This window comes from Fukomys damarensis, unplaced genomic scaffold, assembly GCF_012274545.1.
Source record: "Fukomys damarensis isolate Sample0158 unplaced genomic scaffold, DMR_v1.0_HiC HiC_scaffold_27, whole genome shotgun sequence".
Taxonomy (NCBI): domain Eukaryota; kingdom Metazoa; phylum Chordata; class Mammalia; order Rodentia; family Bathyergidae; genus Fukomys; species Fukomys damarensis.
Window position 1 is genome coordinate 10799560 of NW_022900939.1, and position 24658 is coordinate 10824217.

Here is a 24658-nt window from a genome sequence, read left to right on the forward strand (position 1 = left end):
GATCCATTTCATTTTTATAAAAAAGTCTTATTTTGGGGGCCGGGGATTTAGCTCAGTGGTTCAGTGGCCTGCCTCGCAAGCACAAGGACCCGAGTTCAATCCCAGGTACAAAAAAAAAAAAAGTCTCATTTTTTATTTTCTGCTGTTTTGGCTATTCCATTTGGGATGATGCTTGGGAAGCCCTTTAATAAGAAAGTTCACCGTCTGTTTTACATCCCAATAAAATGGGGTTTATGTGTACGGCTTATAGATGGAAGGAGAAATGTTAAGGCTAAATTCTAATTCAGAAATCTATTTTTGTGATGTGTCTTTAAATGTCATCCACCAAAAGCCACCTCCTTCTTGATATAATACAAATACGGGTAAATTAAACCTTTTCCAGCACAGACGCAGGTCTTGCCCTGACTTCCAAATATTTGGTCCTGGTTTCTCCTTCAACATAAAAGCAACATTGAAAAAGAGGGCCAGAGTCAGACACTTTAATATGTAAAACTCTTCAGTTTAGAGAGACCTTGGGGTTTTGTTTGTATATTTTAAGAAATAATATGAAGCCTATTTTAGGTGTGATAAATCTATTATTGCCTAGTTACTTTAAAAGTTGTAAATACTTGAAACTGTGTAGATCAGATACTGGTTAACAGACTATAGTAAATGAGAAAGAGTTGCCAAGTAAATGACTTTACGATTGATATCTAGCAGGCACATTACTGCTATCTCATGTCTTGTTTAGTTTTGTTTTGTTTCTGCAGAGCTGGTGATCATCAGGGTCTCAGCTAGGCTGGGCAGGCCCTCTACCACTGCGGCCAGCCCTTCTGTATATTCTTGGAACCATTTTTTCTCATATTTTACTAGACACTTCGCGTGTAGAAGGACTTTGGACTGCTAACACATATGTGACAAGAGTGAGACTTTTGAAAGTTTTGAGTCTTAAAAGGAATCTGGTTCTTTCCAAACTGGAGTAAATGGAAAAATGCTTTCATTGCCAAAGCCAAGGAGTTATCGATAACTTAAGATAATGTGGAGGAATGAGCCCAGAGTACCTAAAGGAAGGAAGAGGGAGGAAAAGGGGATGCACAGAGGGAAAGAGAAAAGGAATAAAGTAAAAATGTGCTGTAGAGTCTTCTAGTATCATAACTGTTATACCTCAGCCTCTACTGATGGGCTAATTAGCTTGCTTGTTGTTGCATATGTGTGTGTTCATATGTATGTACATTTGTCTGTGACTTCAAAATTCTGCTTAATTCTTTGTTTACGGATGTGCTCATTAGTGCTGGAAACCTGCGAGTAACCACAAAACAATTATGAGTGCACACTCCCAGTGAGATAATACGTGGACAGAAAAATAAAATGTAATTAGCCTCCTCTTCTACTCAGGCTCAGTGGTGTATTGCTACGAAGGACTGATATAAACTGCTCTTAAAATGGTTTATTATGTCCTCAACTTATTTTCCTAAACTCTAGCCTACTGTCCTCACAGATAATAGTACTCCACGGTACGCTTCTCTTGTTGGTGTCTTCTCACACCATTATTAAAAGTTTCACTAAAATGTATTAACTGTGTCCTTGGTAATGAGAAAACATTCCCAATGGCCATAGCTTTAATATTTAGAAATCATTGAAGAGTCTTACGGAAGACATTTAGAAACATGATAGGTACCCCTCAGTATGAAAGGAAACAGGGTCCCCAGTGTCCTCCCCTGCATGTACTGAAACAGAACACCATGCATGCCAGGCTCAACTTTTTCATCTTGAACACCTTGGACTCCAGTGATTACATGAGCTAAAAAAAGGTTCTATTCTTGGGTTATTGATAATTGTGTACACGTCTGTTGACATATGTATTATAATTAAATGTCATGATGGATATGTAATAATGATTTCTTGTAATGATTATCTTTACTTATTAAATATAAATGACCCTACCGATTAAGGATTGTGTAATAAATCATTTCCCTATATCAAGGAGGAGTGCACTAATATGTTTTAAAGATGCAATACCTTGGGTAATCTTCACCTTCTAACTGTGTTTTCATTTTAAATTCAACAACTCTCCTTCATCCAGATTCCTTTAGATGTTAGCATCAGTTATCAGTTCCCTTATTTATTTGATCAATTAATCCATAGACTATTCATCAGTGATCAATACTGTCAGAACCAGTCAATATTTATGTGTGATAAATCTTGTCCTTGTTTTTAAATAATTTACAGTTTCGTAGAAAAAGAGAAATATAAATAAATGCCACTGATGCGATTTCATGATTAGCTTAGTGGGAATGGGTGTGCCTTGTGCTGTGAGAACAGATGGTAAAGGCGATCTAAATTTACCTTTAAATGTAAGAAAGCTGTGAGGAAGATAAAATTTAAAGAGTGACCAGGGACAGACAAAGCACATCTGTGCAGTCCAAGATCGACCATATCCTGGACAGTGTTGTCTTCAGGGAATCAAGTGTACTTTAATTTTCTTACACTGGAAAGTAAGGGGGATGAGATGTTAAAAGTTAAGGTTCAAGAAAGAACATTGAAAAGAAAAGTCAGATACTTTAACTTACACTTCATTGTTATTGGTCAAGTGAGGTCATAGTGCTTTTGTGAGCAGAATTTTCTTTTGGAAAAAAACATATACTAAACTTTTAACTTTCAGTAGTCATGAATGTGAACTTATATAGTATATTAGTCAGCTTTCTGATGCTACAACAAACACCTATGAGAAGCAATTTATAAAGATAAAAGGTTTATTTTGACACACACTTTTGAGGGTTTCAGTCCCTTCTCTCTTAGCTCCTTTCCCTTAGAGCCTGTGGAAAAGTAACACTTCTTTGTTGAAGAATCAGTTGAAGAAGAACTTCTCACATCAGCCCCTGCAAGTGAAAAAGAGAAAAGGGTCTGGGATCACACGATACCCTTTCAAAACAAGCCTTCGATGACCTGAAGACGCCCCTCTAGTCTCTCCCTCTGAAATCGGGAATCACTCCCCACTTGCACCTCTCCGAATCCAAGAACCAGTGTTGCTATTAAGGCAGAGAAATGTGGGGACAGGGGAGACACCCACAGCAAGAAGAAAACGCCATGATGGTGGAGACGCGGATTGAAGCCATGCTGGCCTAAACCAAGGAATACGGGGCGACACTAAAGGCTAAAAGAGACAAGAAAAGATGGCCGTGGACACTTCCGCAGACGGTGGCCTGGGCATGTTTTTGTTTCAAGCTTCTGCCCCCCTCCAGAAATGTAAAAGAATAAATTTCTGCTGCTTAAATGCAGGGTCTATGAAGCTTTCTAATAGCCACTCCTCATAACTAATAGACTATTGAAGTGTAGTCAATACTTAAAGGCTGCATAATTTATAAAAACTTGTATCAGGGGATCTACTTCTTAAAGTGTTGTTATGTGTAATGGTCACTTCTGGTAATATCACCCGTGTTAAGGTTCTGCAAACTGTGGTGTGTGTGTGTGTGTGTGTGTGTGTGTGTGTGTGTGTGCGCGTGATTATGCACCTTGTCCCACCTCAAAAGGAGTGATAGAGGGAAGGGAGAGAACAAACTTAGTTGACACATTTTCCTTTCTTTTCATTCTGTTCCACTTGTGAGAGATCCGATAACGTCCATACACATTACTGAAGGCAGATCTTGGCTCAGTCCATGGCCTGAAGTGCTAATCTCTCCCAGAAACATTTTTTAAAAAGCCAAACCCAGAAAGAATGCTTTACTAACTTTCTGGGCATCCCTTAACACAGGTAAAATCAATCAACATACCATCTCAAACTCTTCCCTATTATTAACTACAGTTCAAATGTATTCATACTGAAACTGACTCTTCGTTAAATTTAATTACAATCGCATAACTCAGTGGATTCTGAGAATAAACCTATATCAAGTTGGAACATAAGTACCAAGTACCTGCATAGCCTGTACTTAAATACCGTAAGTGATAATAAGCTCACCACTCTTCAGGGAGTCTAGCCCACCTGTGGATGGTATGGAAGAATAGAGATTATTTTTATGTGGAACTGTAACTGCATTTCCTGTCATTACTATCTTTGACGCTTGATCCATGCCTTGAGGCTCACAAGAGAACTTTAATCACACCTTACAGAGCGGCCCAGAAAGCCTCATTCCTTCCCAGCATCTACAGCGTCTGCTTGATTACTGCAGAATGAACACCCACGCGTCCTTCCTGCGCGGATCAGGCGACTGATTCCATTCATGGTGCTGAAACCATTCCTGTTGCTCCCTCGTCTTGTTTCCTTTGACCACGTGCACTGGCATTTCAGCCTCACGATTTTGGCCTCTAGCTCTCAACGTGTCAAGCCCTGTTCTCCCATGACATCACTGCGTGACTAGCTTGCCCGAGTAAAACAAAGTTTAATGAAATCTTAATGCTGTGCCCACTGCCGAACGGTTGCCTTCGCTTGCGTGTGCTAGTAACAGAATACATAATGAGAGTGTTTCAAGGGCCGAGTCAGCCTCACCCACAAAGGGTAGCGTGTTGTTCCTCCCTGAAGTTCTTCTCTCACTGAACACGCGGTGGAAGTCCCATTCCCAACCCACTGTGCAAACAAATCCATGCCTCATTGCGTCTGTTCTTATTCTTTGTGGTTTATAAGGTGGTATCATAAAAATATTACAATATATTGGTATAGTTAGATAAAAGAAGACATAATTAGTGCAGAAAGTTTTGGGTGGTTCCCTTGTGTATTGTATCATTTAGCTACCTTTACTCTATTCATGAGTTCTCTACATGGAAATCATTTGTTTTGTGAGCATTCTAAAAGTAAATAACCCAGAAAATATCCTGTACTTAAATTGGTATCATTTGTGTCTTATTTTTAAATATGAACAAAAATAATCTGTGATGAAAAGAAAAACCATAAAGTGATACCACTGTTTCTCTTCTAAGATTATTAATTTCTCCAACCTGGTCATAAATCATCACATACTATATCTTAATTATTAAATTGTACTATATCTCAGTTATGAAATGTTGAGCCAATAAGAGTTATTATAATGACTGACTACTAAAAATCGTCACACAAAAATACAACAGAGTATGCAAATTCATGGTTTGATATACATATTCAACTTGGCAACAACTTCAGCTGTCTCCAATAGCTAAAGACATATACAAAAATCTCAACATGTGGACTATTTATTTGTATCATATTGAATTAAGAATGATATAAATATATTGTTCTGGCTAATTCATCTCTTGCTTCCTTTATTTTGTATTTAGCTCAAGTAACAATATACTCTGTTCATTTGAGATAAAATGAAAGGGCCTAGGAGACCTCTTGGGTAACTGGCTTCTCCTTCCCATATTAGATAAGAATGCTTTAGTGAATACATAAAATTACCTTCACTGTAGATAAAAATACTGTGACAAAGAATGTTGAGCTTTCTCTTTTCAAAGCTACTTAGGTTATGAAACTATAAAATAAATCAAGTTTGCATGTAAATATTCTCATTGTAGTTATTTCAATACAAACCAAATTCTTTTAAAATGTATGTGAAAAGAGTTCAATTTGAATAGTGTCTGTCTACCAACCTCATGCGTATTACACACTTGTTAGCATGTGTAAGGATCATGACATTATTTTTACATAAGGATTTATCCCATTCTTTGCTAAAATTTTAAAAAATGAATTTCAAGAGAGGTAAGACCTCCTTGGGGCCGGGGATTTAGCTCAGCGGTTCAGTGGCCTGCCCTGCAAGCGCAAGGACCCGAATTCAATCCCTGGTACCAAAAAAAAAAAGAAAAGAAAAAAAAAGAGATGTAAGACCTCCAAATGATATAAGGGAAATAATACAACTCCCAACCTGTTAGCTGTCAGACACACTGAGCTTACATTCCCCAAAAATCAAAGAATGAATTCTAAGGAACAACAGAGGTTAAGAGTAGGAAATATTTATTCAGAAGGAGAGATTTTATAGCTCCTGAGAGACAGGAGGGGACCTGAGTGGGTTGCTGGGGACCTCACTTCACAGGAGAAGTTTTATAGAACAGAATTTTAAGGTGGGTACAATGTGGGATGAAATTATGAACAACCAGTAACATTACAAGTATAGTCTTGTTTTAGTCAGTGGGATCCGGCAAGGGTATACATTAAATACAGGACCCATGATTTGTAAGATTATTTTGTGATAATTACTCCTAAATTCAAATGCAAAGGAGAGAAAGAGATTAACTGCACACTAGAGGCCCAAAGGATCCAGCTGAGGGCCTGGATCCCAGCAGTTTCCCACACAAGGCTTAGAGTCCCAGGCAATGTCCCCCTCAAGTTCAGCCAGTGGCTTAGAGCCCACGGCAAAGTCTCTTCCTTGTTCTTACTGAGGATCTGCTCCTGGAAGGCCCCAAAGGCCAGTGGTGAAAGCCAGAAAGCCTGCACCGGTGAGATGAAGGATTTGTGCCACCAGGCTGAGGGATCTACATTAGAGCCAAGAAGCAAACCTCACTGTGAAGATCAGAGCTCCCCTGAAGAAAACATCAGCCATTTCCAGTGACAGTGAGGTCCTGAGCTCCTCCTCTGAGGAGAACAGTCTAGTTTGCATCAGGAAAACCATCTGCAGCAAGTTTCTCCTAGAAAATCAACAGGCCAAGATCGTCCCCTCCAGCTCTTTTTTTTTGTACTGGTAACAATCTTCAGGTGGATCCTCCATGCACAGACCATGTTGACTTGGCTGAGCTGGGCATTACAAGTTGACCATTAGCCAATCCACCACCAGCCACTTAGGTAATATTGATCTAATGGGGAAGCAAGTCAGGCAGCAAGTGTATGTGCAAAGAACAGAGAATGTTTTTAGGAAAGGATAGATCCAGAGGTCTTGGTCATCTACCAGGGTGGTGACTGATGTACATGTATATTTTATTGGATCAGCTGTTACCACTTATCGTATCCCTTGGGGAAATATGTAGACCTGGTCATTCTGTCTTTATCTTGAGGCCTGGCCTCCAACAGATGCACCTCCAGACACAGTTGTAATGTGTTTTCATCTTTTTGCACTGATTTTCTCAAGGACCCAGTCCTATCTGACTTCTACCTAACTTAGCTGTCTGTAATACAAGTACACCCACAATAAGAATCTGGAAAGACAGAATGACAAGTTATTTCTCTTAATTTTTCAAAGGATGCAAACCTTTTATAAATCAGACATAAATGTGATTGACTTTATTATTTAATTAAACTTTAATTTTTGTAGCAGCCCCAGAGTTGATGTAAAATGGAGTGAAGACAGTGTTTTGAATTGTCCTTGAAACTATTTTGTTGGGGATAAATGATCAAATATCTAGGAAATGTGCAGTTAGAAGAGCAGTTGCAAGAGATTCATGACGCATATGTGTACATGGCTAACTCACAGTAGTTTACGTTAACTGACTGGTGTCTGCTTTACAGACTTACATATGGACTGACTGACTGAACCAGTGACTCTGTATTCAGAGCCAAGAATGACTGCAAAGCTTCATAGCTTTGTGCTTAAGTCCTCTTGCCTACGGTGGCGGATAATGATAAAACCCCCTTTCCTGGTCTTCTGTTTATTTACTAGAGAAGCATAGCAAGGCCTCATGAATACGAAATGAGTGTGTTGGGTCTTCTTTCTGATTCATGAGAAGTAGTTTCCTTAGGTGCAGGAAGCATCTCACATGACCCAGGGGAACTTGTACATGCACTGGAAGTCTGTTCTGCAAACCCTGTTGTGAATGGCTCCTTGGAAAAGTCAAAGTTCAAATGTTTCATCTTCTGCCACCTTTTAGAACATCCCTCGGTAGAAACAATGAACCTCTGCCCTCAAACACAGACCATAGTGGCTCACCACATCCAGCTTCAAGATTCCCCAGAAGCTGTGCCAAGTGTAGGAAGTTTCCATATGGTAATTTTCATTTCTATTTCACAAGCACATCTTAATGAGATTGCTTTCAAAATACATCTCCGAATCCACCTACATTTCTGTGTCCACTTCTCTTACTGTGGTTGAAGTTTTCATCATTCTTGCTGAAATCTCTGCAACAATCCTAAACTTCTTTCCCTGTACTAAATCTTACATTTGAGCATGTATAGTATTAATATATATTAACAACTCTTAAAAATATATAATAGATCCGTGGCACTCTCTGTTTATATTTTAGATTTCCATTAAAAGAGAATGAAACCCAACATTGTTATTTGGAGTTGTGAGCCCCTTCATTGTTCTTTTCCTGTCTATGTCAGCAATTTTAATTTTTATCACTAACTTCCTTACTCCAAACCAGATGCAGTTGTTTGCAGTTGCTCCTGAGATCCATTAAGAACTGCAAACTTATGGGAGCTCTTTTAGTCCTGCACTAGACACAGGAAACTCTTTCTTAGTAAATAATAATGACCAAAGAAGCCTGAGGTGGGTAAGGGTTAGCTATGCCCTTGGTACCACGCTATTGTAAAACAATACCACGGACCTAGGTTTATCAAAGGCAAAAGTGTTTACTAGATGTACATGTGTGCAAGATAGTTTCTACAGCCTGTTCCAAAAGTGCAACATAGTTCCGTATTTTTGTTCTTTTAGGTGCTCAGAATAACCTCTTTTGGTAGTCAGCATTCCAAAGGGAAAATTTGTCTCTTATACTCTTACAGTTGGAACTTCTTCTCTCCCATGGTTGGAGCTAGAACTAGGTATGAATCAGGCCTCAGATGTTATCTACAAATTAATAGTAAACACTTCTGGCCTCACTAGATTTCTAAACTGTGTCAGCATAAAAGTGAGAAGCGTCTCGAATATATGTAGGTCAACCCACATCTTATTGAATACCAGTAATTTCACCAATGAAAGCTAATCATTTAGAGTGCCAATTATATACCCCTTTATTTGATAGAAACAAACATTTTTGATGGTCAGTGATGAGCATTAGCTGACTGATTGGAACTGAACAAAAGTTGAAAACAATTTTGTGAGCTATTTCCAGAATGTGCTTTGCTTTCATAATTTCAACAGGTGACTTAATGACTGTCTCATTCAGTTCTCAGATTGCCAGAAGTGATCCCTCCGATCCTAGAGCCAAATGTTAAAGAGTTGGAATATATGTATGACACCATTTACACTGAAGTCATTTCAAGTAAAATGAAGGCATTTTAACACTAAGGTCACTTTAGAAATTTTACACTGTTGTGGCTTTTGTCTAGGAAGTGGTATGCACATCCTAAAACCTTTCAGATATCTGGCCCTTCCTTCTTTTTAGGTTTAATCCTAATTATTACCCTTTAAAAATGGCTTTCCATGGCCATCTAACTAGAGAATAGTAACAGGAATATAGTAATAATGGTAAGCACAACTGCAACAATTTTGAGCATTTCTATGTATCAGGTGGCAGGCTAATCATTGGTAATCTATTAATTCATCTAATCCTCACAGGCAGACTATGAAAAGAAGTATTTATCTTCATTTTACAGGGAAGGAAACTGAGGCATGGGCCCTTAAAATCACAGCATCACAGGGAAATGGCAAATTTGGAATTTGATTCTAGATAAATCTAATCCAAAGTTCACCCTCTTCACAGTTCAGTAGCCCTGTGTAACCTCATCTTACTTATTATTATAACAAAATAATACCATGAACTATAAAAACTTTCACTTACCTTATAGCCCTTTCTCTTTCTCGCAGACATGTAGAAATCTTGAGAGCAGGGCCCATGCCTGTCATGTTCGTCACTGTTATCTCCAGATCTCATACGATCACTGTCATGTAGTTGGTGCTCCATCCGCAGCTTTTGCAAAATGTGACAGTGACCGTACTCCATACGGTATCGATAATTCTAGACTCTCATTGCCCATTTTACTCCACATTCAAAAGGAAAGCCACGACAGCTGGAACTGCTCAGGGTCCTAGACACCCTCCACTCTCTGCGTTTCCCTGGTATCACGTGAGCTCGAGGACAGGCTTAGGAGGACCTATATTGACCTCTGACTCTGATACGGAGAAGGAACTGCTCGCTTTCAGTTTATCCTCTGCACTATTTGCAAGAGTGACCCCTCTGAAAATCAAACCTACCTGAAACCCATCAGCACCTCTTCCAACTGAATAATGTTCAAGATTCCAGCCAGACTCCTGAGTGTCCCACATTGGATTGTTCATGATTCAGCCTCCAGCTAACCGCACATGTGATATTTTACATCCTCACTCTTATGTGTGTTCATACATAATATAATATTATATATAAAAGGGGAGAGAGAGATGCATGGATATAAACATGCCCTAATACATTTGCCACCTCTCACAGTAATAATTCTGACTTGCTAGTCCAGTGAATGGAAGGTGTCTAGTTCTCTTACAGTGTCTCTCTTCACTGCTGAGATCTTCTGCTCTTTTAGATTTGACTAATGCCTAGTTCACTGTCAGATCTTATTTTTTCACAGTTTTCTTTGAGCCTTACTTACATAGCACCTAGTGTGAACCCTTTTTAGCATAGACTCTATTATATTAATCCATAATTGTATGTATATATATATATATACATATATATGTATATGCACAGTTCATACATGTGAAATATATGTCATACAAAAGAAAGTGAGCTTCTTGAAGTAGGATCTGTGATAGTGAAGCACAGTTCATTGCCCAGATTAGCTACTCCACAAATATTTCATGAATTAAATTAATGAGGAAGAAAAGGAATAAGATCTGATCCTAAATCTTGCCCTGACCTGACAATAATCTATGGCAAATTGCCCTCCAGGGACAGTATATGCTGTTGCTAGGAGACATTCCCATCTCGAATGGATAGGGCCAGCTTTGTTCTTGGTGACATCAATATGGCACCTCTCCTCAGCCTCAGAATCCTCTGGCACTGAAAACACATGAAGTCTGGAAGCTGTTTATGAGACTCAGATGGTGAGTCAACAGATTCTGCTCCCATTTGGCAAGAAGGGACATAGTCCCCAACATCTAAAGCTCTGTAATTCTCACTAAACTTCTCATTAATTTAAATGTTAATGTACATTTAAAACACATCATCTCGATTTGGCATTCTTTGTATGTGAATGTCATGAAACAAAACTCTCTATGAGCAAAATTCAAATGGACATTCTTCCAAACCATCAAGTTATTATGAGTAAGAAAAAAAGTGAAGCTTTCTCTTTTTTCAGTCCTGTCATAGAAAATCATCTGTTTTAATTAAAATTTCTGTGTATGCGAAACTATGAGAACCTCTACCTTGAGTCCAATCCATCTTGGACATTTTGAGTACCATGATCAGCTTCTTAATCTGTGTGTTCAGAGAACTGACCATTACATTTCGAATACATAGAGCGGTGAAGATCTTCCCCATTTCACTGCTAAGACATAATAAAGCCACCATGAATATACTGGTCAACTGAGGTCTCTTTTTTGTTAGTATTTGAACGATAGCCTTCTAATATTGGGTCATATATTTTTTAATTTGAAGGGAAATGTAATTACAAAGAATGTATGACCTCATTAGGCATACATAGAAGACATGGTGGTGATGATTGACTGGTGATGATGATGGTGATGAGACAAACCTGGACATTTGTGTGTGTGTTTGCTCTGAGCCAGACACTGATAAGAAGTCCTCCCCAAAAACTTCATAATGTAGTCCCTACTGCGGCACAGAGGACAACAGCTCTCTTATTCTGTCTTACGGAATACGATACTGACCCATAGAGATATTAATCCAATTTCAAAAAGTTCTACAGCCAGCAAAGCATGCTGCTGGCCCTGGGTTGTTCTGATTCCAGTGCCTTTTTAAAAAATTAATTTTATTGGTACATTTAGTGGATACAGTATAATGACATTCATTGTTAGAAATGTGTACCTTTACATAAACGATCTTGGTTCTTATTTTTTCCCCTTTCCCCCGCCCTCCCTTCAACCCCTCCCTCCCCCGCATCTACCAAGACTTTGTTTCCATTATTTTTCATTTTTCTAATATTAATTCCATTCCCTCCTTAATTATAAATATTATGATAGCTGGGTATTAAACCATGCCAATTAACACATGAAATGCTAGAGTCGTGGATTTCATTGTGTGTTAATACATACAAACCTGCAGTTAGGAATCCAGTGCTACTATGGAGCAGCTGGGTGGATGGACAAACACGATGTATCTTATTCCTTTCCTTGCACGATGTAAAATTTGAATGAATCGATTAGGAAAGCCTCATTCAACCCCACCTTTTATGAGTCTGCAGAAGGATGTGGTCCAGTTTGTTCGGTGGAACAAGCTCTCTACCTCATTCTCCTGGGTGCAACCACTCATCACGGCTCTTCTTCGCTTCAGGGTCTATGCCCCTGCGGGCCCTGCTACCTCACTCAGTTCTCTGACCTAGGAGCCTGACAGCGTAGGCACTGTGCTCTCAACAGATGCCTTTGAAATAGGAGAAGTGCCAGGTAGAAGACTCAGACTGAAGCATGGAAGAAATATCATTTTGTTCCCCTGAACATGAAAACAAAATATAAAAAATAAGAGTCCTGAGAGACACTGGCCAATATATGTGAAAGTATGAATATTCACTACTGTATTCAGAGGCACAGAACCAGAAAGAACCTAGTGAAATTGGATATGCACTGGTCTTGGGGCACCAGGTGCAGCCTGGCACAGATGTATGCAACGGATCCTTGTTTTGCACCCCCAGGATGTACTACACGGGGTATGGGGTGGAGCATGGACTCTGCAGTCAGGCCTATCAGCACTGTCGTTTTTCTATCTCCCAGTAACATCTGGACATTTATGCTTTGGTTTTCTTTATCTATATAATGGCATTCCTGGTTAAAAATGTTTATTGAATAGTTTTAAGCCTTAATTTTTAAAATAATGTAAAGAGTTTTTCATTAATAGTGAAAATGAAAATCAAAGTTTAAAATGAGTTTTCTTAGGCCAGGGATTCAGCTCAGTGATTCCACCGCCTGCCTTGTAAGCACCAGGTCCCAAGTTCAATCCCTGCCTGGTACAAAAAAAAGAAAACAAACACACACACACAAAAAAAAAGGTAAATAAAATAAAAAAAAATAAAATCAGTTTTTCTTTATTCAAATAACATCAGCAAACAAGTAACACATTTATTATGTCAGTTTTTAAATTATCCGCTGAAGTAATGATGTTATCAGTCAACATTCAACTTTAGAAATGTTGTTTTCTCAAAGCAATGACATATGAATTAAAAATGAATATTTTATCCAGAAATATTTTTCTTGAAAATACATGAGCAAAACTATCATGGCATCGTGGTAAAATACTGTAAGCATTTTTTTCCAAGACTCTGGTAATTTCTTCCCTTCAGAAGAATTTCTTCCCTTAGCTTCTTCTCAACAGCAAATAGCTATTGGTTAGACGGCTGAAAAACTGGTTATCAGGTCCCAAAATACAAGTTTAAAAAAATCAAATTTTACCAATCTCTGTCAGGTAGACAGTGGAATTCTTTTCAAATCAGGAGGTAAACCTCAAATTAATTGATTATAACGATCTTAGTACCATTTCTCTGTAAGTGACCCTTGATAAGCAGAACTAGAAAGCAGTCATCGCAAGCATGTTAAGTTAATAAAATTTGGTCATTATCTACATATGAGGATTTCATTCCACATAAATTCTGCCTGCAAATTCTACTTACATAAAATCATATTACTGAAAGGGAAATTATCACTCAACTTGAGGAAAAGAAGGCTCTTCAAGGCAGTTTCATACAAAGGCTTTCCTTTTACATACAAAGAACACTTCAACCCAGTAAGATTTTGATACTTACCCAAGTCTGCCCGTCTGTATGTGGTAGGTTAATGAACTGAATCCATTTCTAATTCTCAATCTAGTGCCTACATTTGCCTTTTTGGTGTGATATCAAAATGAAAATTTTGTAAGTACAATGCATATTTTCTAGTTTCTTCTTTCTGTCTAGTTTTTAAAGTTGAAATAAATTGATATTATTTCTATTGTTTTTGAGTTCATGCCAGTGTGATGGAATAAAAATAAGAATTGTTCAAATTTCTATATAAAATTCTATTTATAGACAAAAATCCCCAATAAAATTCATATGACACATTTGAATAACAAAAGGAAAAGAACATTGACAAAGAAATGAAAAACTAACAAATTTAGAAATGGATAAAGTAAAAAATGCACATATAAATATATTTTATGAATATATTTCTGTATAGATGTCTATATGTACATATTATATATTTTTTTATTTTACCCACCTCTAGATCTTCTAAAACAAACACAAACACGCACATACACACACATACACACACACACACACACACACACACAAAGATAAGTACAGCATTATGTTATTCCAAATTACAAAATTCTGTGGGGAGACTGTAACAGGCTGGAGTGCATAAATGTGTAATCCTAGCTTTATTGTCACTTGTGGAGCATGGTTTAAAAACATGTTTGTGTTTTGTTCTTGCAGGTATAAATAAATATTTTCTGCAAAATTCCTGAGCATTCGTTTAAATTCTTTGACTTTTCTCAGGAAGATAAGGACCTGTTGGATACATTCTGACAAGGTAAGTTCCAAGTATCACTAATATTCTCAGGGCTTCCTTTCTAGTTGGTCCAGTTAAGAAAAAGATGAGGTTCAATAACTCAAAAAACAGACAAATGGAGAGTCAGCTAATACTTAATTCTTAACAGTGCAGAGTCGATATTTGACAATGTTTCGGTATGTAACAAAAAGAAGTTTACTAATAATTAACCTTAGCCTTAGGTAAATCTTTTTCACCTGGTCCCAGGAAATTTGGAGCAACCAGAGGCTCTTGCACACAGCAGCCTGCCCCGTGAATTGTCTTCTGGGCAGCACCAGGCTCCTGTGTTTCCTTCCGTAATCAGCCTGCTCTAAAAATGAAAAGAATGAGTTCAACTCAGTGACAAAATCTTGCTCCAAATTACAAAAGAGGCAACTTTACTGATCAAAGAGAAGAGAAAGGACCAGGGTATAACACAATAGAGTTACGCTCACATGAAAAAAAAAAATTAAGAATGGAGAATGAATAATATTCACTGTCGTGACTGAAAAATAGAAGAGATACGGTGATAAGAGAAAGCGCTCTTCAGTAGTTAAACGGGGGTTTTCATAATTTAGTAGTACAGTAAGAACGTTTCCCTGGGGGTGATGGAGACAGCCACAGCACTGACATTTCCCCTCCTTTAAGAGGAAAGCCAGAAAGTGTCCCATATGGTCCTCAGCAAATGAACGGATAAAGGAAGTGTGTAATTTGAACACGAAGCCGTACTACTCTGCTCTAAAGAAAGATAAGCATGAGTCATTTGTAGGATCTTGAGATCATAATGTTAGTGAAACAAATCAGACACGTAAGCTTAAATATTGCATGGTTGTTCTTATAAGAAGCCAAAATATAAGTAAACAGCAAAATAAAATACAGATAATAAGGACTTAGAATTTTTGCAAAAGAGAGGGATCAAGAGATGCAGGGAGAAGGGAAGGAAGGAAAGGAATGAAAAAGTAATTAGAATATGTTAGACACATATACCCACTGATTATGAGGAATGCAATCATTAAATATTGCAAACATATACTAAGAAAAATAAAATTTTTAAAAGAAGCAAGACAGATTCTAGCAAGATTTTTGCCAACTTCCTGTTCGAAGTCTTGTATTTTCAAAATTCAGTGGGCATGTTTTCTGTAATATCACACAATTGACTATGTGGTAGTCCATCTCATTTCTGATCTTGGCTAATTTTTAAAGAAACAAAATCTCACTGTATAGAGCAATTTTGAAAGTTTGAAGCATACCAGTCATATTTTTAGAGAGGGTGTGGAGGGAAAATACTAGAAAAGTCAACTTCGCTAATTTTTCAGTGTAATGAATTCAAGGGGAACTTGAGGCCCAGGTTTAAGAAATCCTTTATGTCATTGAATTTTATATATTGGTTTTAAAAAGCCAAGGATGAAACATTTATTGAAAGCATGGAAAAGAAAGCATACACTTAAAGAAAAGCAAAACACGATGGGTTTAGTCAAGTTAATAACCAGAACAAATAATGTATAGAAGGCACCAGGATCCACGCAATATTCTTAACCTGATACCTCTGCTAGAATGTTTAAATCCTGTTTCTTTCATATTTTGTTTTTTTCTGAGATTTGAGGTCATTTTATAAAATGCTTAGCATAGTTCAGTCATTTGGCTTGGCCACATTTTGATAACTTGCCCTGTGGGTGAGACACATGTAGCGAAAGAAAAAAGCTAATGTGTTAGACCTACATCAGTAGGGCTTCCTCCTCCCGAAAGAAACAAAAGAACAAATACAGTTCCTCATTTAGTACCTTAATATTAAGATCCCAGAATTTCCTCTAGAACAGCCAAGCGTGCTCAGTGTTAACATTTAGTAAATATTATTTGAATAAGTGATTTAATTAATAGGTTAATTATGAATGTACGGAATTATTTTCAAAAATATACATATTTCCCATGTAATTTGAAAAAAATGATCTGTTTTCTCTTTTCCTTGTGTTCAGAAAGTGTTTATAACATTTTTGAAGCATACAAAGAAACCAAAATAATGATTAAACAAAACTAGTAACATAGGAGAAAGCTGAATCTATCCCCAATAGATTGATCCTCAATGAGTAATCTCAGAAGTGTAAAGCTATGTGTTTTCAATAGCATAATAAAGTTAGAGTGTGAGCCTTCTAACTTTTGATTTTACATTGAGATTTATGAAATTGGTAAACCTATTTCAAATATTTTAGGTAAGTCCATAACAAATTCTGTATTTGGGCATTAAGGGAAATTTTCCAAGAATCTTTTCTAAGCACTTACTACAGATTAGAAAATGCAACTATCTATTTGATTAACTCTCATAGCTCTTCCTCTGCTGGCCTAAGAATTGGCATGTCGAATTTTGACCCATTTCGAACTGTTATTCTGGTAGGAATTGGCCTGATCTGTACTCAGATTTATTCTTTGCTAATAGAAGATCTGAGAATTATTGGGCTTTGAATGGTTGTTACATGGACAAGGCAACAGATGGGAACATGTAAAGTTTTAAATACACTTGTCAGGCTCCTGGTTCCTGTAGAAAAAGGAGATATCTTCATGAGCAAGTTACAGGACCTCTTACTTTATGATTGACATTTTTATTTAGAAACAAATAGAGTTCCACTTATTTCTGGATAAGTATCTATACATTAGATCTTTCGATGTCTAAAGTGAGATATTATAATTGTGAGTGAAGCGGTATTATTGCCTCAATCTAAAGAGAGCTAAAAAGATGTTTATCATTACCACACATGGGAATATTTTTATAAGAAAATATAGTTTTTTTCCAGTTTGGGTTGGCTCTGAAATGTGGCTGTATTGGTAGAGACTGAAATGGTTGTTAAATCTGATTCATACCATTCTTGGTAATAGGACATGCCCACATTCCCATGATTCAGGCCCTGGTTAAAAATCTTTCACCATAAATCTAATATAGCTTTATTCAGGGAGCTCTCAGGGCCTGTGGGACGCTGCCTCTTTGCTCTTTAAATTAAAAACTGAATTAAAACACCCAGAGGTGCCAAGAGTGTAGAGCAAGAGCACTTTTATAAACTGCTGTTGAGAGTATAATTTGATAGAACCCTTCTGAAAACCAATATGGCCCGTGTATTAACATGTGCCTGCCCTTGACCTAATATTTCCTTTTCAAAGATTTATCTTGAAGACACTAGTAGACAGGGCTGGGGTATAGATCAAGGACAGGATGCAGGCCTAGGATGTCTGGGGCCCAGCACACACACACACACACACACACACACACACACACACACACAATGTCTTTGAACAAATGACTGCAGATATATTTATACACATGATCACTGGGACATTGTAAATAGTTGAAATATATTTACCAAACCTAAATATCCCCAAAAGAGTTATTTTTAAATATGGGCAATGGATACAGCAAAACACTAGACAGTCACTTTGGATTGTGTTGCTGCTCTGTACAGACACAGGACTATATTGAAATAATATTAATTTTAAATTCTGATTTTAAAAAGCATGCGAATATGATATCAACAACTTTATGTATTTTATGTTACATTTATACTATACTTTCATATGTGCCAAAAATACCTAAGTAATTTTATGCAGCTTTCTTTTACATTTTCTATTTTTAACCAATAAGTAAATAGACATGTAGGTACATAAACTGAGTAAACAGGATACAAACTAATGAAAAGTTTTTCAAATAGTAAAATATAGATTCTTCTTCTGTACATTACACACACAAGCGTGCACACGCACACAGACGCACACACACGCACGCACACACACACGCACACTACCTCTTCACAATCCACATGACTTCCACTTCACAGTGAGGCCTTGGAAGAAATGAGTCTGATGAAGCTGGTGTGTTTTCTGGGGCATGGGCTGACCTGTGATACTGCGACTCAGTCCATGACAGTGAGAATAAATCCCACCGGCCTTTTGTTCTAAGTCATAGAATTGAAGGGAGTTATACCTGCTAGAAATTGATAAAAGACACGGAGGGTAGAGAATAAAAAAATATATAAATAAACTCATTATATCAATTGTAAACGAGATGAAACGAAAAGCCTGTCGAATGTAATGTCCAAAAGTAGGTATTGAAAAGCAACTTTAAGGACGGTGAATGGAAAGAGAATAACCCGTGTCTTTTATCAGGCAAGTGGTAGATATTTGAGTGTTGGGGAAAGGAGTAGATGGGTAACAGAGTTGCTAGAAGGACACCCTTACAATTTGGCAAGTCTGTAAGGTGCAAAGGAAAGTGAAAGTGCCAACATGGTACTTGGTAGACATAGGACCCTCATGCAACTCCGGGTGAATCTCTGGAAGCAAATAGATGCACAAATAAATGCCCTTTAAGTTGACACTCTTCCCGTTGCATCTGGATTGTTAACGCCGCCTCATCTTCTAGAACACTGCAAGCACAATCACACCAGATTTATGGGACAGTTAACATCGCCGGGGTAAAGGAAGAGTCCTGCAGGGAGCCGCCCAACCACAGCAGGATCCTCTGGAAAACTCTTCTTCCATTTGGCATTTAATGTTTCTATGTTGGTGCTGTGACAGTTTAGAAGCCTCTTTTTGACTGTCTGTTCATGGAGCAGTCTACTGGTCCCACTCTACGTATCATCACAAATAAATAATGGCAGGACTTGTAAAGAGAGGAGGGCTTTCTATGCACAGAACTGGAATGAAGCTGCCTAATATGAATTCTCTTGTGCAATAACAGCAGACCTTTAACCCTAGTTTCAAGGATAAAGACATTGAGCAGACAAAAGCTAAATGACTTATTTGCTCAAGATTGTTCGAACAGGAAAACTATAGAAGTGAGATTAAAATCTACTCAGTATGACTCAAATCTCCTTTAGTATTCGTGGTTCTTCTGAGTCCATATAGAGCAGAACATACTGTAATTATATATGTATGGGCATTTTTCTTAATTAAAGTAGCAATATTAATTTGAAAAGACTGATACCAGATGTAAGAGAAGAAAAGTGCCAGAATTTCAATTTTTCACAAGGAAAATTTTCATGTAACAAGAGGGTAGGATGGTGAGTTAAGACTTCAGTGTTCATCTTCTATTCTCTTCTTTTCCAATAACCTGAAAAATAAAGCCATGAAAAACCAATATGATAGTTTTAAGAAAGAAAGACATACAAAAGTATCACATCATACCTGAAGGAGAAAATCACAGTTTATATACAGTGCATTTAGTCAGAGGTAACCATTTGGAAAACAGGTGAAATAAAAATTATCTGAGAAGATTCAGCTATTCCACAGCACATTTTAGCAGAGACTGCTTAAAAATAAAATTCCAGAGAAGTCAAGCTATTTGCAGACATATTTGTATGTAATCTTATTTTCTCTGTATGTGAGGAGAAATTCCCCATCAAAATTGTCACTGCCGTGGGTAAGCAGTCAGTCACTTGCTGATTCAGTAAATATTTATCGAAAACATCAAACCATGAGCTAGGCACTGAGGTTAGCTGGGTGAATAAATATTCTCTTCCACAGCAGAAAACAAGGACAGACCCCAGGAGCTTAATATCTTAATAGTATATGGTAGCAATGAAAGGAACAGATGCACATTAACATAGAGATATATACGCTTGCCCACGTATACGCATATGCTATCTTGCCACACGGCAGGAGAGAAATATCAACCGCACTGAGGATATTAACAGAATGTCTGGGTGGCTTCCTCCTCGATCACAGATTTTTGTGGATGAGTTGAGTTTGAAAAGTTTTTTTTCTTTTTTTTAATGACAGAATAAAATACAGTGGCCCAGAAGATGAGAGACATTTTCTGTCTTTGCAAAAAGAATGACACAGAAGCCAAGGAGTCCTCAGCATGTTTAAAGACTGTCGCTGAAGTTGAGAGTTGGCTTTGGTTGTCTGTGCCACAGAATGGCAAATTCAGAATTAATGGCTATGATTTTGAAAAGTATTTTCAAATGGCACCTAAATGATAATTCAGCCTCGCCCATGTCCATCTCTAGGACCTAAAGTTTTTTAATTTGAGTCCCATGTGACTATTACACTTAGTTCTAGTAAGTGAAAACAAACCAAAAATCCTTTCTAAAAAGCTTTGACTTTAAATCAAAGTGGTTTAAAATCCCAGCTTAATGAGTTACTTGTTATATCTGAAAGAGGGTCTTACTTGTCTTGCCCTCATATTCCTTATAAACAAGAGGAGGTTGTGAGTTCATTCATATGAAGAGCTTAGCAGGCTGTCCATCACATAGCTTACATGCATTCAATATAAGCTGGTTATTATCAATAACGTGTGGTCTTGTTGTTTTAGTAAACAGGACTGAAGAATACTTCATCCAAGTCACAGCATGCTGATTGTTACAGCATAATCCACATGTCAGATTTTGTATCAACAAAGTCGGTTCAATGAAGTGTTCTTACATCCTGTAAACTGTGGCAAGCGGCACAGTACCTGGATGCGTAAAATAGACTTCATGTAGAAAAGCAGGAACCTGTTAGGACCTATTTTCAACTAAGCGTGATATTTCCCTGAGGGTCCTGCTTTGCTCCTTGTTTACCCTTCAATGGCTAAGAAATTCGGGGATCTGTAAAGCATTTGTCTGTCAGGAGAAAGGATATTAAAATGCCTCTCGCACATTGCACTATTGGATCGTTGGCAGAGTTTAAGAATATCCTCCTGTGTATAAAATACATTTAGCTTTATTAAACGGTAATCCTCACACGGACTTTATGGGTGTCAGTGGGGCTGGTGGGGGTGAGTGGGGAGGTGACAAGGACAGGTGGGAGCTGTCACTGCAAGCAGCTTAATGACTTCCCCACACGGGCAGACAGGTGAGAAGCCCGGACCTTTTTCTGCATTACGTTGCCTGTGTAGAAAATGCATATCGGTCTCTCACTCCAGGATGAGCCTTAGAAAAGCACATAAGTCTCTTGCAGGCTTCTGCAGAAGCCCCAGGTTCCATTTGTAAATATTCTCCCTTCTCTAGTCAAACTGATCTCCTTGGTATTCTTGGGCATCTGGGTACCATTAAAATTTTGTCGCTGGTCCATCTTTCTCCCTCCGCATCACCCAAAATTGTCCCATCCTACCAAAATAATGCTGGAATAAAATGCAATATATCTGTAGGATGCAGTACTATTTGCAATAAAGAGAAATGAAATACTGATATAGGCCTTCATGTAGATGAACCCTGACAACATTATGATGAGTGAAAGGAGCCAGACACAAAAGACCACATATGGTACGATTCCATTTATATGAAATGTTGAATATGAATAGGATATGAATATAGATCTACTTCAATTTGAATGTAGAATGAGCAAATCTATATAAATAGAAAGTAGATCAGTAGATGCTGAGGGCAGAGTGAGACTGTGGGATGACCATTAATGACCATAGGATTTCTTTGGGGGCTGAAATAATATTCACAAATTAGACAGTGATGATGATCGGACGTCTGTGAATTTGCTTAAAATTTGAATACGCAGGGGCTGGGGATTTAGCCTCGGTGGTTCCACCACCTGCTTTGCAAGTGCAAGGTCCTGAGTTTGATTCCCAGTACCAATTTATTTTTTGAATATACATATAAGTAAGTAATTGCATGGTATATGAATTTTTATCTCAATAAAAATATTAGAGCATTAACAATAATTAGGAAAACAAAAAATGTTATATTAGCTATGTCAATTTGCATGTGGCATAATTGCATATACCAAGTTTATATATTGGTTAATGGTTAATTGTGCGTGTTTGTGTGTGTGTGTGTATTTAAATACTTGGAGGTTAGCACTATTTTTATTTCTATTTTATGTATGAGGAAACATAAAAAGAAGTTAATTTTTTGACCTTTCTTTAATTATTATTTGTGTGCAGTACATGAAGTCTGCCTTCATCTTGAGGAGCAGATCCATGTATATAGCACAGCTTCTTTTTGTAATTCCCTTCCCACCCACCTCCTTCCCCTAATAATAGCAACAAGCATGAACATGGGGAAAAGGGATTTACAAAAGTTAATTTTATAAGATTACGCAGCTCATAAATGACGGAGTTAAGATTATGAACTCAGGAAGTCTTAACTTCAGAATCACTCACTGAACTACTTTGGTATCGACACGTTATTCACAGCCTTATTCTAATTTTCTCTCTGTCCTGGGCAGAAGGAAATAGATACAATCCTCAGAACTCACCCTCCTGTGTTCTTTCATATGTATATTAATATATCGCTGTGGTCAGAAGTGTTCCCTCAAATTCATTGGAATTCTATCCCTCAAAGTGATAAATTTACTGAAGAGTCAGGTTCTGATGGGGCAGGCGTGGGAGACTCCCTTTTTGTGTCTTGGGTCTTCAGGTGAAAGAATTCAGACAAGACACCTGAATAGCAGTGCAGACTGCAGGCAGGGTTTATTGTAAAGCTTAAGTGCAAGGCAAGAGGACACCGAAAAGCTGAGCATGGTGCTGTGCACCTGTAATCCCAGCACTTGGGAGGCTGAGGCAGGAGGATCTCCAGGAGTTTCAGACCAGCCTGAATGAGAAAGATACTGTTGATTGAATTAAGGCCCAGGCATTTATATGATTAAATGGCCTCAGGGTATATTATTTGCCTCCTCCAAATTCATTGTTCTGTCACAAGGATAAATGCGGGGGTGGGGGGTAACTTCAAAGAAAAAACGGCTCCTGACTACACTTTCCTGTGATCGTTTCTGTTGAGATCATGGGGCTTTTTCTGAGGTTTCATCCAGTTCTGGACTTTAGCAGTGACCTGGGCCTTAGCACACTCAGAGGAAGTTACATGCTTTTAGGTCAAAGTTTCAAATCATAAGCTTGTTTGGACTGTAGCCATAGCTAATGATTTTTAAAAATGGTAGAAAAACACATTAAATCTACTTGCTTCCCAAAACCCTCTTCATGTAGGACGCCTCCCCTGGATTCCAGACCTGCTAATTTCTAACTTCCGGTCTAACATTAGCAGCTGGACTTTTGTAAAGAAAAGAAGTTGATTTTGGCTCAAAATACTCAAGGAGAGGAAGTTCTCTAAGAGCAAGATGGTTAACATCTGTTTAGCTTTAGTGAGGGCCCTGGGTGACAAAAGCAAAGCAGGTGGCATCACAATCTCAAGCTTGAAATTATTCTATAAAGCTACCGTGACTAAAACAGCTTCTTATTGGAACAAAAAGGCAAATGGATCAATGGAACCGAATAGAGGAAGCAGAAGCAACTCTAGGTTCATAGCGGTATTTGATCTTCGACAAAGGGGCCAAAGATATTCACTGGAGGAAAAACAGCCTCGTTCAAAATGGTGATGGCAAAATTGGGCAACTGCAAGAAGAAGACTGAATCTAGACCCATATGTCTCACCGTGTACTAAACTAAAGTCGATCTGAAGCTAAGCTTTGTGTGTGTGTGGGGGGGTGACTAAAGCACGAGAGATGACCTTCTTGAATTGAAATAGTGACTTTATAAAAGATACCTAAGCGAACTCATTTTCTCCTTCCGCCATGAGAGGACAGAATAAGAATTCGCCATTTTTGTACCTGAAAGGAAGCCCATGCTGGACACCAAATCGTCAAATGCACCTCAGAGATGATGGGGCTGCCTTTCTCCTACCCACAGTGGTAGGGACTCCGTATCATTATGATTTCAGAAAGGGGACCCAGCCTCACCTGTTGAGCTCCATACCTTGTACCTTAGCAAGGAACTTCCTACCACAGATGGGACTGAAGAGGCAGGAAGACAACCATGGGTCAGTAGAGTTGCCAATGTGTGATTCTAGCCCCAAAGAGCTGCAGGGACAGGGTTGAGCGGCCCTCAGAGAAGCTACAGAGACAGAAATATCCAGAGCCTCGCAGATCCAGCCTCATGAATTTAAGATCACAAAGGTTTTCCCTTTTTTCCTGGAAGTTTTATCATTTTACAAGTTACAGTTAGATTTATGATCTAATTTGAGTGAATTGTCATATATGGCATGAGGTATGAGCTAAAGTTCAGAGTGTTATATATTGACATTTCACTTTTCTCGGTATCCTTTGTTGAAAAGGCTACTTTTTCTTCAATTAACTGTCTTTGCAATTTGGTCAACCATCCAAGGCAGGTTGGGAGATTTAGCTCAGTGGTTTCACAACCTGCCTCACAAGCACAAGGTCCTGAGTTCGATTCCCAGTACCAAAAAAAAAAAAAAAAAATCAAAGGCACTTTCCCCAGC

The 24658-nt window shown here is 38.1% G+C and overlaps 1 protein-coding gene across 2 annotated transcripts in view; it reads left to right on the top strand.

Moving 5' to 3' along the window:
* The window catches only part of Lrrc4c (leucine rich repeat containing 4C), a 1134576-nt gene that overhangs the window by 929560 nt on the left and 180358 nt on the right, over positions 1–24658 (top strand). For both annotated transcript variants that reach the window (XM_010612538.2, XM_010612540.2), the window contains exon 5: positions 14384–14480. The gene's annotated coding sequence lies outside the window, so the exon portion shown is untranslated. The remainder of the gene's footprint in view (positions 1–14383; positions 14481–24658) is intronic.